The sequence below is a fragment of the Apus apus genome, chromosome 15, assembly GCF_020740795.1.
Source record: "Apus apus isolate bApuApu2 chromosome 15, bApuApu2.pri.cur, whole genome shotgun sequence".
NCBI lineage: Eukaryota > Metazoa > Chordata > Aves > Apodiformes > Apodidae > Apus > Apus apus.
The window spans coordinates 8,913,076-8,925,536 of record NC_067296.1 but is presented as its reverse complement, the minus strand read 5'-3'; the positions used below and the strand labels follow the sequence as shown (position 1 = coordinate 8,925,536).

The 12,461-nt window shown below is 40.5% G+C and overlaps 1 protein-coding gene across 1 annotated transcript in view; it reads right to left on the bottom strand.

The window, feature by feature from the left end:
• Window positions 1-252: 252 nt before the first annotated feature.
• The window catches only part of TSHZ2 (teashirt zinc finger homeobox 2), a 215,006-nt gene continuing 202,797 nt past the window's right edge, over window positions 253-12,461 (bottom strand). The window contains exon 3 of the mRNA XM_051633311.1: window positions 253-969. The gene's annotated coding sequence lies outside the window, so the exon portion shown is untranslated. The remainder of the gene's footprint in view (window positions 970-12,461) is intronic.

Here is a 12,461-nt window from a genome sequence, read left to right as displayed (position 1 = left end):
ATCTCATTTATGGTGGTGTAAATCCAGTGTGACTCCATTGACTACAACAGAGAGATTTAGATTTACACTCACCTAACTGAGAAAGGAATTATACTTTTATTCTTTGATATCTATATATAGATATTTATATAGCGATATTTATATATAGATATATTTATATACTGCTCAACAATCTAACAATAGTACTTTTGTTTAAAAATCACTCCATCGCATATGTCTCGCCATAAACCATAATGGAGATTTAAATATATATATATCTGAGGAATAAAACAAACTGAAAATAATCCATTTTAAACATATCTTTGGCAGCAACATGGTTAAGCATAACTATTTGAACAACTCGCACAGAAGATTAACATTGTTCAGAGGTTTTTTGGCTCAGAATCTGTTTTAACTTAATAATTCTTGTACTTACTGTGATGTATTGATCCCTAGTGCAATGACTGGATTGGGCAACCCAGGTGCAACAGTAATCGCTGCACAGAATAGAAACATTTCCTTTAGACAAACTATCCCAAAGGGGTTATAAATAGGAAATGGACATTACCATGAAAAGTAAAGCTTCCAATGTGACTGCATCTTGTGTAGCACACTTGGACATTAAACTATGAAGATTTTTTTTTTCCTGTCAAGTGTTACAAATTGACGAAATAAGTACATCAATGTTCTCAGTCATTATCTTACTTCAGTGGCACTTTGTTTTAGTGACAGCAAAAAGGGACAGTGGACACCAGACAGCCCCAGTGCAGTTTATCAATGAAAATCTAATATCGTCCATAAGCAGGGGAGTGGAAATCAATACTTCATTACCAAATTGTTAGTGAGGATGAAGAAGAATAGTGGGATTTTTTTTGGCAGTCTTCTTGGTCTGGGTTGTTGTGAGTTCAATGTCAGGGTCGCAGCGACGGGCACAGAGGCGGGCTGGGTGCAGGAAGCCTGGGCTGGAGAGCTGGAACTAAGGCATTCGTCCTGCAAGCAGAGTAACAATAACAACTACCATTACCAAGCTTCTAAGCACAATTCCAGAGTTTATTGAACGTGTACTTTTATCAATAGAAATTTCTGGAAACGGGTTATCTTTGCTTTACATTGTCCACCCTTAGGATCACAAAAATCAAGGACACAGGAGTGTGAATAAAAAACCCCCAGATTCTGATGTCTGTAACTGTGCAGGGATTAGTGAATAAACTCCAACTGATGCTGTGGCTCTGTCTGATCTATGGACTGTGTTACTCTTTTCCCTCATGTTGGTTGAACATGGATGATAGAATGAGCTTCCTTTGACTACCAGCCATATGGTCTAAAATCATCATGGGGAGCGGGACATCCTGGAACCCACATTATGTTTAAATTACTTGACTATTGCTGTTATTTCTGGTTGTTATGGCACTTCCCTTCCCCAGCACTAAAAGCCACTGTTCTTCCAATGGACCTTTTCAATTCTGCAACTACTAAAAGTGCTAAGTGACTCAAGTTGTGAAGTTACTTCTGTATAGAGACAGACGGTGCTTGTTTTGCTCAATTTCAAGATGTGGGTTTAAAAGTTCAGCTCAAAGTTGAGTTCTGTTTGGCTTCTAACCCGGGAGAAAGATACTGAGAAAAGCAATAGAAAAAAACTACTGGAAAAATAGGGTGAGAAATGAGGCAGGCAATAAGTAGAGTGAAAGTCAATCTGGAGAGAGCACAGAGGAAAAAAAGACCAACAGCAGGCAAAGAGAAATATGTTACTGAAAAATATATTATCTGTTCAAGGCCATGGACATTTCAGCAAACACAACTCAAATCCTGTGGTGTGTTCCCTGTGTTCTGGCTAAATCAACTGGAAATTCAGTAGTAGCTTTATTTAAGGTAAAATAAACTCAGCTTCTCAAAAAATTCCATATGAAAACAAAAACGTCCATTGACTCTGTGCTATTTAGTTTATAATTTGGTTTGTTTTGCAATATCTTCACCTTTTCAGTTTTCATAGTGATGCATTGGCAACCCAAAACTGCTATGGAGAAATAGTTGGAAGGGAAGAAGAGGTTTTGGCAGCTGATTGTAGAAACTTGGCAACTAAGGATGCACAGAAATCAGTTTGAAATTGTGGTGAATACCTTCGATCATTATTCTCACATAAAATATATTAAAAGCAATCCATGTTGTCACTTTAAAATGTTGTCTTTAGGTTGCAGAGGTAACACTCCAGAGCAACTCACACTTTGCAAAATTATTATTTTGCACTGCAAAAGGACAAAGCTGTGTCAGTGCACACAGTGTTCAAGTCTTCAAGAAGTTCAGAAGCCTCACTATTGTAAAGCCTAGAGCTGAGATACAGTAATGCCATGAGCTGGCTCTGCTTCTGCAGCCAACTTCTCAGCTGCAGAATCACCCTCTGCATATGGTTCAAGTGCAGACTGTGCAGATGGCACAGGCAGTTGACTTTACCTTTCTGAGTAGATTTTGCAGCCCTCACCAGGATGGAAAGCTAGTTCTGGCATGCCACGTAAGTCCTGCCTTGGATCAGATCAAGCTCTGCAGCGGCTCTGACGTGCAGAGCATCTGCCTAATTCCCGTGGCACAGGACACAGACACTATGGGCTGGTCCCACACAGGCCAACATGAGGGGGGTGGTGAAACAGCTGAGTGCAGGAGCAATAACTCTTGATTAATTCAACTCTGCCTCCAGCATGTCATTAGGAAAATTAAGCAGCAGGTAGTATGTGCTAAATCTGGGAAGAAGTCTTGGTTTGAAGCGAAGTAACTGCAGAGCACTGGTTCTCTGCCAGTGGGCAACATTAATCAAGGGCTTGGATTAGAAAACTGAAAAGCCAAATTCCTGCCTCCTTTTCTTTTGATTAGTTGTGAGGAAGGTCCTTGGACTTTTGTATTAAACCAGCCACAAAAAAATCAGCTTAGTAATATTCCTGGTCTCTCTGACATCACAAGGCAGCATTAAGGGCATTGTCGACCCTCGGCAGCGCTCTTCAGGGACACATCAGTCAGGGTGTAGGTCCATAGGAAACTCTTCTGGCAATAAACCCACTTCAGAAGCTCACGCCCCTTTCTATTATGGTGTGATACAATCCTCAGCTGTGCCACTGTAACCATCCATGTGTCCCAGCCCTTAACTGGATCCACCCCTGCTGTAGCTCACATGGGCCACACAAATACTTCCCAGTGCAGGGCTGGCACTGCAGAGCCACTGGGAAGGGTGCAAACCTCCTCAACTGGTTTTGCTGCTGGAGGAAAGATGAGATAGAGCAAGGAGCCCAGGAGCTGGAGGGGGTTCTCTGCACTGCTGTGTCTGTGCAAGAAATTACAGCACTGCTATAAAAGGCATTTGTGACAATTGTATAAACTTTGAGGCCAAGTGTCCATATACTTGACTAATGGTAACATCCATGCATGACTAAAATCAACTGGGACTTGCCATTGATTTCAATTGGATAAGTACTTCACCCCTAGGTCTTTTGGCCAACCAAAGCCTCAAGTCTCCATCCTTGGCTTTTTGGGGTTTTTGTTGTGTGTTGTGGGATTTATTTATTTATTTATTTATTTTCCCACTGATATCACTGCAGGCTGGGACAGGACTTTGGGAATTAATTAGTGTGAGCCCTGATCAATAAGGGTCATCGTATATGTATTTCATTATCAAGTCTCAAGAGATTCAGGGAGTATGTGGAGAGCTTGTCATCCACAGTCTAGGGCACGGCAGTCTGGATATTCTAACTGCACTTGATGGGCAAAGTTTGTGGCTTCCTGGGCATTTGTTGAAATGTATTTCAACCTGGACCATAAAGAAAAATCTATTATTTAAATTATGTTCTGAAAATGCAATTGAAGGTGTTCATTATGCTGATGTCTTGTGCAGCATATGTGAAATATCAGCTGCAGATACTGAAGTTTTGATTTTATTTAACATTAATTATCAAGCCATCAATAGATGTAAAAAGTTGTCTCTGATTTAATGCGGATGTGTCAGGACTCAGGATTCCCTCTAACAAGCACCTTCCCACTCCTTGGCCATGGCACAGCTTCCCAAGCTGTGGTGGAACTCTAGAGCTAGGCAGATGCCAGCAGGTTCATCTGTTTATAAGGGGTTTTTTTGTATGTCCAGATCTTTGCTAATATCATTTTACCATCTTCTATTAGTGCAATGGGATAATAAAAATGACAATATCTATCTGTGATCCACCCACTGAAGTCCATGGGAGTCTATGGATCAAAACCTTTTCCTGCTGCAGCTGTACCTATAGTAATAAATTGCAGGACTCTTAAAAGGCCAAATAGAAAGACTCAGACAGCCCCTTTGTGGTTACCAAACATGCTGTCTCTAGATGTCATTTCTGACCTACTTTTGCTAGATTTTTACAGCAGCAGAAAATCTGTTCCTTGAGGAATTATGCTCACGTACATAATACCTAGATAGGGAGAAAAAGCAAATCTGGATCTATTTTATTTAATTTAGGGCTCCTCTCACCATGAATTACAATATTACAGACTCTAAGTGCCTTCTCGTTACCCATAATTATAACTAAAATTATATCAATCTAAACAGTAACTACTCAAATGACTCATCCTGATTGGAAGGAGCATGCTCTCTGAAGTCATGCCTGCCCATCCATTTTAAAGCCTTGTGGCAGGAATAGCTTTCCAGAAGGTCATTTAACAGCACATTAAATAAATAAATAGAACATATTTGTTTCACTAAACACACTCTAGTAGGGTCAGAAATAATTTTGGGAGAGGCAAAAATAACCCTCGTGACACCTAATACAGCTCTTCTTGGTTCTTGCTGAGGGTGCAGTATACATGGAGAGAGGAGTGTGGAAAAAGGTCTCCTTAGTTGTAAAAGTAAAACATGTTTCTGTCCCATGATCTAAGCTTATAAGAGAATTGTGGGCTGCAGCTCAAATGTTCCTGGGGTGTGTCTGCCTAAACATAAAACTGCCTGACTGCGGTAACACCCAGGTGGAGGAATTCAGAGACCTCATTGCCTGGGATGATGGAAACTACATTTAATGAAAACTTGAAGTCATTAAGTTGCATTTATCTCAGAAAACTCTTTGTTCAAGATCCTTTGCTTAAGAGGCTAAGGCCAAGGCCAGATAAAAGACCTCTGGATTTCAGCAGCAAGATCATCAGAGCACATATCTGCAGCTGCTGCAAAAGTCTTATCTGCAGGAGGTCAACACAGTTATGCTGATTTACCTCAGCTGGCCTGGCCTAACTGTTCTGGGGTATAAAAGAAGACTCTCCTTGAAATCTGTCAAAAAGCAACCAAAATCCTTCACATTTTGATTTTTTTTTCAGAAACTTCTGATATCTGTGCATATAGCTCTGTATGACAGACTTTTTTTGGCTGTGACCCTCATTCAGCAAAACTCAAGCATATGCCTGTTTTATTGTGCACAGCGCAGTGCGCACAGTGATCTGACCCTGCTAGGACTAGGGACTAACTGTACCAAACACCAGGGCTGGGCTGCTCAGATGCAGCAATGCTGACATTTCAGGGGCCCGTGCCCATGCAGGTGTGTATGTGGACCAGTTGTGCCATCTGAGTCCTGAGAGAGAGAGGTACAAAAAATCTGCTGCATATACATTCTATTTTATGTACAAATACAATGTACCGATATATTTTTATATGTCAGTATATTTATATATTTCTAGGCAAAAAGCAGCCCAATCAGAGCTGCTGCACATGCACAGCAGTGCCCAGCTCACTAGGGTTTCTAGACATCCCTGAACAAATACAGCTAGATCCTCCAAATCCACCTGAACAACATGGCTTGTGAAAAAGCTGACATCTGTTAGCCTAAGCAGTTCCCCAGAGGGCAGGCAGTTTCTTCTGTGAATGACTAGAAAAGGATCCAGACTATTTTAAAAGCAGGAAGGATGAGACACATTCCCCAGCAGACAGGGGGGAGGGAAAGATGTGGAGGGTGGAGGTGAGCGCTGCTGGATGAAGCAGCCCCAGTCCTCCCTCCACTTGTAACCACTCACCAGTGCCAGCTGTAAGATGCCATGGATCAGGGGGCTATTTAGGCTGAGAAAAATCAGCAATAATAATTTTCCCCTCTCACCAGTAGTTTGGGCAATCCAGGTCTCTGTGTGGGCCCAGGGCAGCTAAGGCATGATGCCGAGTGCAGGGAGAGTGCAGGAGAGGCAGCCACACTCTGCCCATCCTCACTTCCTTCACAGGCAGCCAAGAGAGGAAGGGAAGAGGGTGTACTGGGTGCTAAAAACCCAGTTCCCACCCCCAGAGATCTGGTGTGCATAGCTTTAGGCAAATAATTTCAACTCCTTGCATGCCTCAGCTGTTTTGCTGATAGATGGAGTCAGATGAAAAATTGGGGGCTGCAGCTCCCCGTGTCTTCACAGAGATGTGATGAAATCCAGGGCTGGGGGAGAGAGTGGGATTCCTGCCACTTGTGTTGAGAAAGGCCAAGATTTCACCCCTGATCTCAGCTTGGGCCTCAAGGTGACATAGGATACACACGTGTTCGGTAACAAAGAAGAGCACACGTGATATCAAACAGGCACAAAGAAGTGTCCTGGCACTCATCTAGTCCCCCCTAATCGCTTCTGCACACAGACAAAGCCTGGTACAGGGGTATGTGGAAGGGACATAGGCTTGTAAAGAAAAAAAAAAAGAAGAGAGAGAACATTTACTTTTTTTTTTTTTTTCCCTATAAATAAAGTATAGTCATCAAATCACAATTTATTTGAGAGCACATGTTATTGACAGCCTATTCTTGGAGAGAAAAAAAAAAAAAAAGAAGTGGATTTTTTTGGCAAAGTTTCTCTATTTGCTAAAGATTAAATTGTTCATTGTACAGGGCACCATCTGCCCTCAGAGAGAAATTTAGTTGATGGCAGCTGCAACCAAAGTGTGGAAGATATAGCTGAATTTCTGGTTTCTTTTCAGCTAGCAACTGTCATTACAGGTCACATGCAAACTGTGTCATTTTCTGTGACAAGCAGGTTCTGTAGTCTTGGGTGTTTGCTACGTTTTAAAATGCCACCTGTATAGATCCCAGAAGACAAATAGCTTTTGTAACATACCTTGAAAAAAAAAAAAATTTAGAGCAGATAAGACAAGGCAGCTACGGTCCAACCATCTGGACACCGGAAGTGGGTTCAAGTCCCAGGTTTACATGGATGGATATCAGGATGTACTGGTGGGTCACATAAAGCTAGATTTCCTCAATTAATTTAGGTGCTTAAAAAGGCCAGTTTGTCATCTGCAAGTGTTTACTCAACTGCTGCATAATTCCTCAATTGCTTCCCTGTTTCACTTGTGATGCTATTCCTGGGTAGATTAAACCCCACATTTTTTCAATTCTGAAGAGAATTTCTTAACCATCGCAGCAGAGGCGCCTGTGGGCGGTTTTCTCCCAGCCCCACCTATCGAGCTGTGCCAATACAGTGTCTGGATCCACCGTGAGAGAGGAAAGGCTACTGGAGCCTGAGGAGATGCTGACCCTGTCTCATACTGATATTACACAGAACTTGTCACTGGCAAACACTTCCAGGAAGGAATTTGTACCTCTTCCCTCTCCTCTCAACACCATAACTGTTCTGCAGGAGAATTATGTTCCTTTTCTCCGCTGAACAAAATGGGAGGGGAGAAGTTAAGAGCACACTAGTGCATTTCATTAGGACTAAGAAACAAAGCAAAACAAAAAAGCTAACCCAAACCTCTTTCCTTTCATCCCTGCCTTGCTATGAAAGTAACTTCATATTTCCAGGCTTGCTGACAATATTTCAGGACGGTACATCACACACCGTCTCCTCTGGAACAGCAGACATTGTCAGTGCTTTGAGACAACTACTCTCTGGATTGTACTTCACAAAGATTCTGTATAAAGCATTTCTATAGAATAAAGGTATTTGAAATTTGTGAGTCTCTCAGCCTTTCAGACAAGGATGAGTTCTGGTTAATTTTCTTCTGATGATTCCCACATTTTCTGCAAGAAAAACAACAGCTTCTATTGCCTTAAGAAAGACTGAACTAGTTGTAACATGCCTAGATATAAGGTAGTTTGTTTGTTTGTTTGTTTTTTCATGTGAAAGAATTTGCAGGATATACATTTGTTCTCTAGTTTATTCTGTTCAGTTTAGATTTTTGTTCTGACACATTTTGTTGTGGCAGAAAGGGACCCTGTTTTGAAACAGAAACTGCTACTTATTTAACTAATTATTTAACTAATTAACTATTTAAATAATTAACTAGTTAATTATTTAACTAATCTGGTGTGATTAGATATATATTTTTTGATTAAAAATTGTTTTTTGGTTTTTTTAAATGGGTAGAAGCTTTGCCTTTCCAGAAAAATATGGTTAATCATCCCAGGTGTCAGCACGAGTTTCTGATTGTTCCACTGTGTGCCCAGACCACCCAAGCCATACCTCCTTGGTACGGCTCACACTTCCATGTCTCTTTTCTTGATCTCAAGAAAAACTTGATCTTTAGGCAGATGCACCTATTTCCATCACTGTTTCGACTGAGCTCAAGTGCTTTGAGGACTAGGACCTCTAAAGAGACAACCAGAAAAATGCTTAAAATATAAGACTATGCCTGTCTGGGTTACTTTTTGCAGACAACATTAATCAGCAGGAGAGGAGGGCTGCTTGTGTGAATTAATGTACAGTGTGCTGGTTTCTCCTCTTATGAGGAAACACTTAAAACACAAATTCCTACCTTAAAAACCAAAGCAGTGTGCTCAGTGCAAGCTACAAGTAAATCACCTACTCTGTGGTGCCAGAACTGCACATGCTCTTCTGCTGCCGATATATCTACAAAATATATCACATGCCAGTTACCTGAATTAGGATCATGGGGAGAAAGGAATCATTAGAGAGTAGCAGAAACTCTAACGCATAAAGAAAACTTATCCGTTTGTCTCCTCCGTGATGCCTGTTTTATTTCCTCTTCATGCACTGACAGTACTGATGAGGCAACAGATGCTGTAATCCTAAGCAATTGCTTTTGGGGGTAGCATCATTAGGGTTGCAAATGTTTGATGCAGCAATAGCTTTGAATTTCAGGCAGGCCCTTTTTCTTGGTTGTTGCGATGTGTTTAGCAGTGCTGGTAGGTGAATGGCACAGCCTGGAGCAGGTATTTCACTCCTGGTGCTGTTTCCTTTGCTATCAGAGTGCCTCGGAAAGCCAGGTAAATTAGACTTGGAAAAGGGGACACTGCATCTTTGAGTAATGAGGCTGGGAAACAGGGAACACATATTCCACTAGCTCATGTCTCACTGTATGGCATTCCGATTTCATGACACTTCATAATAAATCATTGCTTATCACTCACATGGGAACATAACATGGTTCAAGTTAAGATTCGTTAGTGATTGTAAAGAAGAAACATGAATTGCTCTATATCAGGGCTTTTTGATCATCTTTCTGTCCACTGCAGGCATTTTTTTTATCATAATATTTACAGTAACCATTGTTTAAAGCATAAATAAAAGGAAAAGAAAGAACAGAAAATATGAATAATGAAAATAAATTTGTCTTATTTATGTGTTTATGTAAACATTTGGCAATTGCTTTGCACAGCAGCTTGTATTCAGTGTCACAGACTGCTGCACCAACATAGGTTTCTAAAGCTGGGATTTTAAATATATATGTATGTGCATGTGTATAAAAACCTAAATGCCAATACATTCATTTTTTGGAGGAGAAGGTTCTAGCAGGTACATCTAGAGACAATTTGCTTTGTCTACTGCAGAGAGAAGAGAGGCTGATCCTGTCCCCCCTGGACCAGAAGCACAAAGGGAGTGGAAACCTGGCGGCATCAGCGTAGAGATGAGGGAGACTCTGAACCAGCTGTACCCAGGGTGAACCAGGGCTGTCCCTGATCATCAAACGCTGTAGGAAATGGCTTAGTGTCCAGTTGGAGTGATATCTGAGAGATGGGACATCTGAGAGGTGGGACATCTTTCCCTCAATGCCTGCCCCTGCAGCGATCTCAGGGATGGCAAAATGGGAGCTTGAAATGGGACAGGCCATGTGGATGCATTCAGCTATACATATTCAGGCAGTTCACTGCCTCCTCTGACCTTCCAGAGATGGATTTTTTTCTGTGTGCCGTAGTTCACAACTTTTTCAGCAGCAATGTAAGGAGAGGGGCAAAAAGCTTAGGGGGTTACAGATGGCATCAGTAATGCTTTAAGGGAGCAGTGAGTTTATTCTAAAAAGACCTCATAACTGAAAAAAAGAAAAAAGTGGAGCTTACTAAAATAGTTATATATGCAGAAATTTTGCACAAAAAAAAAAAAATCTATTAATTCCCTTGTGTTACAAATAGTTTTACTTTAATTTGTTTTCTTTACCTTTTGGATTTGATTGTGGGAGGTTCCTAAAACTCTGGGATAACCCGAGAGAAATCAGATAAGGTAAATATTTGCTGCAACTATGGCTTTGATTATTCCCCCTTCAGTAATTTGCTATTAAGTATATTAATCAACTATATAACATGTCATTTCTACTGCTCCCTGGCTGAATAATTTCCAAAACTACAAACAGCTTTCAAGATAGTTACCAGACAGGCACAAATTAATACGTTCAGAAATTCTTTTTGAAACATTCCCATGAACAGAATCTTTCATACCCTAGATTTGTGTAAAGGAAATAGAGTTGGGTTTAAAAAACTGCCAAATTATTATTTCAGACAAATTCTTGCATACACTTTCCTGGTTTTATTCCAGTTAAATATTGATCTTCTATAAAAAAATATATGTTAGTGGCTACTTTGGCTAGAGTTAAGTAGCCTTGTGAGACAGGATGACAATGGAAGTGTAGTTAACTGCTTGCAGGATTAGGGGCTTCATTTAGTAAGTACAAAAGAAAGAGAGACCTGATAATCTTTTACTGAGGCAAACAATCCCCTTGATTTGTGGGACAACTTTTCTGAGTAAAATGGCATATGACCAAGGGATTGTAAATTCTGTCTGCTGATCCATCTGATCTCTCTTCCTGACACTCCAAATCTCAAGTATTTGTGGCTATACCAGCCATTGCCTTTGATCTCCAGCATGCTCCCTTCAACTCAATTTTGCTTCTTGTGTTCATGGTATAGACCTCTGCAAGACCCTCCCCTCGTGCTCAGAAAATCCCCAAACCATATACAATAAACAAATTATGAACAAAAGTGCAAAATCCCCCAAATACCAAGTTTTTTAAAAGAAAAAAAAATAATCTGTTCTGGTAAAGCACAACATTAGATGCATTTATTATATCTTACTTTTCACCTACTACCAATAGACAATTGATTATATACAGGAATTAAACCCTCCAAGACTTAACCAAGGAAAAAGGCACAGTTTCTCTAATATATATGACTCTTAATCTGCTCTTACTTGAAGTGGTATAGTGGATGGGATTATCCTCCATTTATTTTGGCTTACACTAAACTGGAATTTTTGCCCCATAAGCTTCCTGTAATTTTTGTAAGTGGAACTGCTGGTGTCAGCATTCTTAATATTTCCCCATGGAAATTCTATTAAAAAGCAGCACATTTGCCCTACAATCTCATGTTTTATCCTTGAGAAATGAGGACTTATGGTAGATTTGTTGTTGTTGTTGTTTTGTTTTGTTGCTCTTTTTCTCTAGGAAAATAGCTTAATAACAAACTCAAACAAGATGGTGGATCTCCAAACTTAATTCTATCACAAACCATGCCTGGGTTAAAAACAGATATTGAAACAGGGGAATAAATATTTGACAATGCTGTTAAGGCAACTTTGCTAACGATTTTTGAACAACCTCCAACTGAGGTCTAAATGTCTGCAATATCCATAAACAACTCTATACTGTCCAATTAGGGAGACAAAGACATAGAGTCCTGTCAGGAAGATTTGCATGGCTAAGTGTCTGAGATCACAGAGACGATGAGGGATCGTTCAGAGTGATGGGGGATGCACAGAACGGATGACTATCATTACGATATTACAGAGGCTTACACCTTCCCAATTACTGGCAGGATTCATTAATTACTGCTGCATTTCCCTAATAGAATTCTCTCTCTTTGGCTTATCGCTTCCTTCCCTCTGTCTATGTAAACCCACAACTCAGCAGTCGATCACCTATGAAAAATTAGACGGTGTAGCTTCCAGTGGCCTATTTAAAATGAAAAGGCAACTGAATAAGAAATCAAGACAGAGAAAAAAAAAAAAGGGCTGTACTGCAGATATGTGGGAGCTACAGAAGTGGCATCAGATGGGTTTGGAGTTCTCTTGTTATTGAACTGTTTGAGAAAAAAATTCTGTGGCAGCTGCAGAGAGAAGCATCATGGTGGGTTTAAAAGCACAATGAAAGCGTTTTACATAGACGTATGTACACACACAAACTACAGGCAGATTGCAAAGTGACAATTACTTAAGGCCTGCTAGGCTGGAGTTTCACAACTAAGATTGGTGAATATTACAGGGGCTCGATGCTGTTGCAATAGACTCAGCCCCATTAAAGA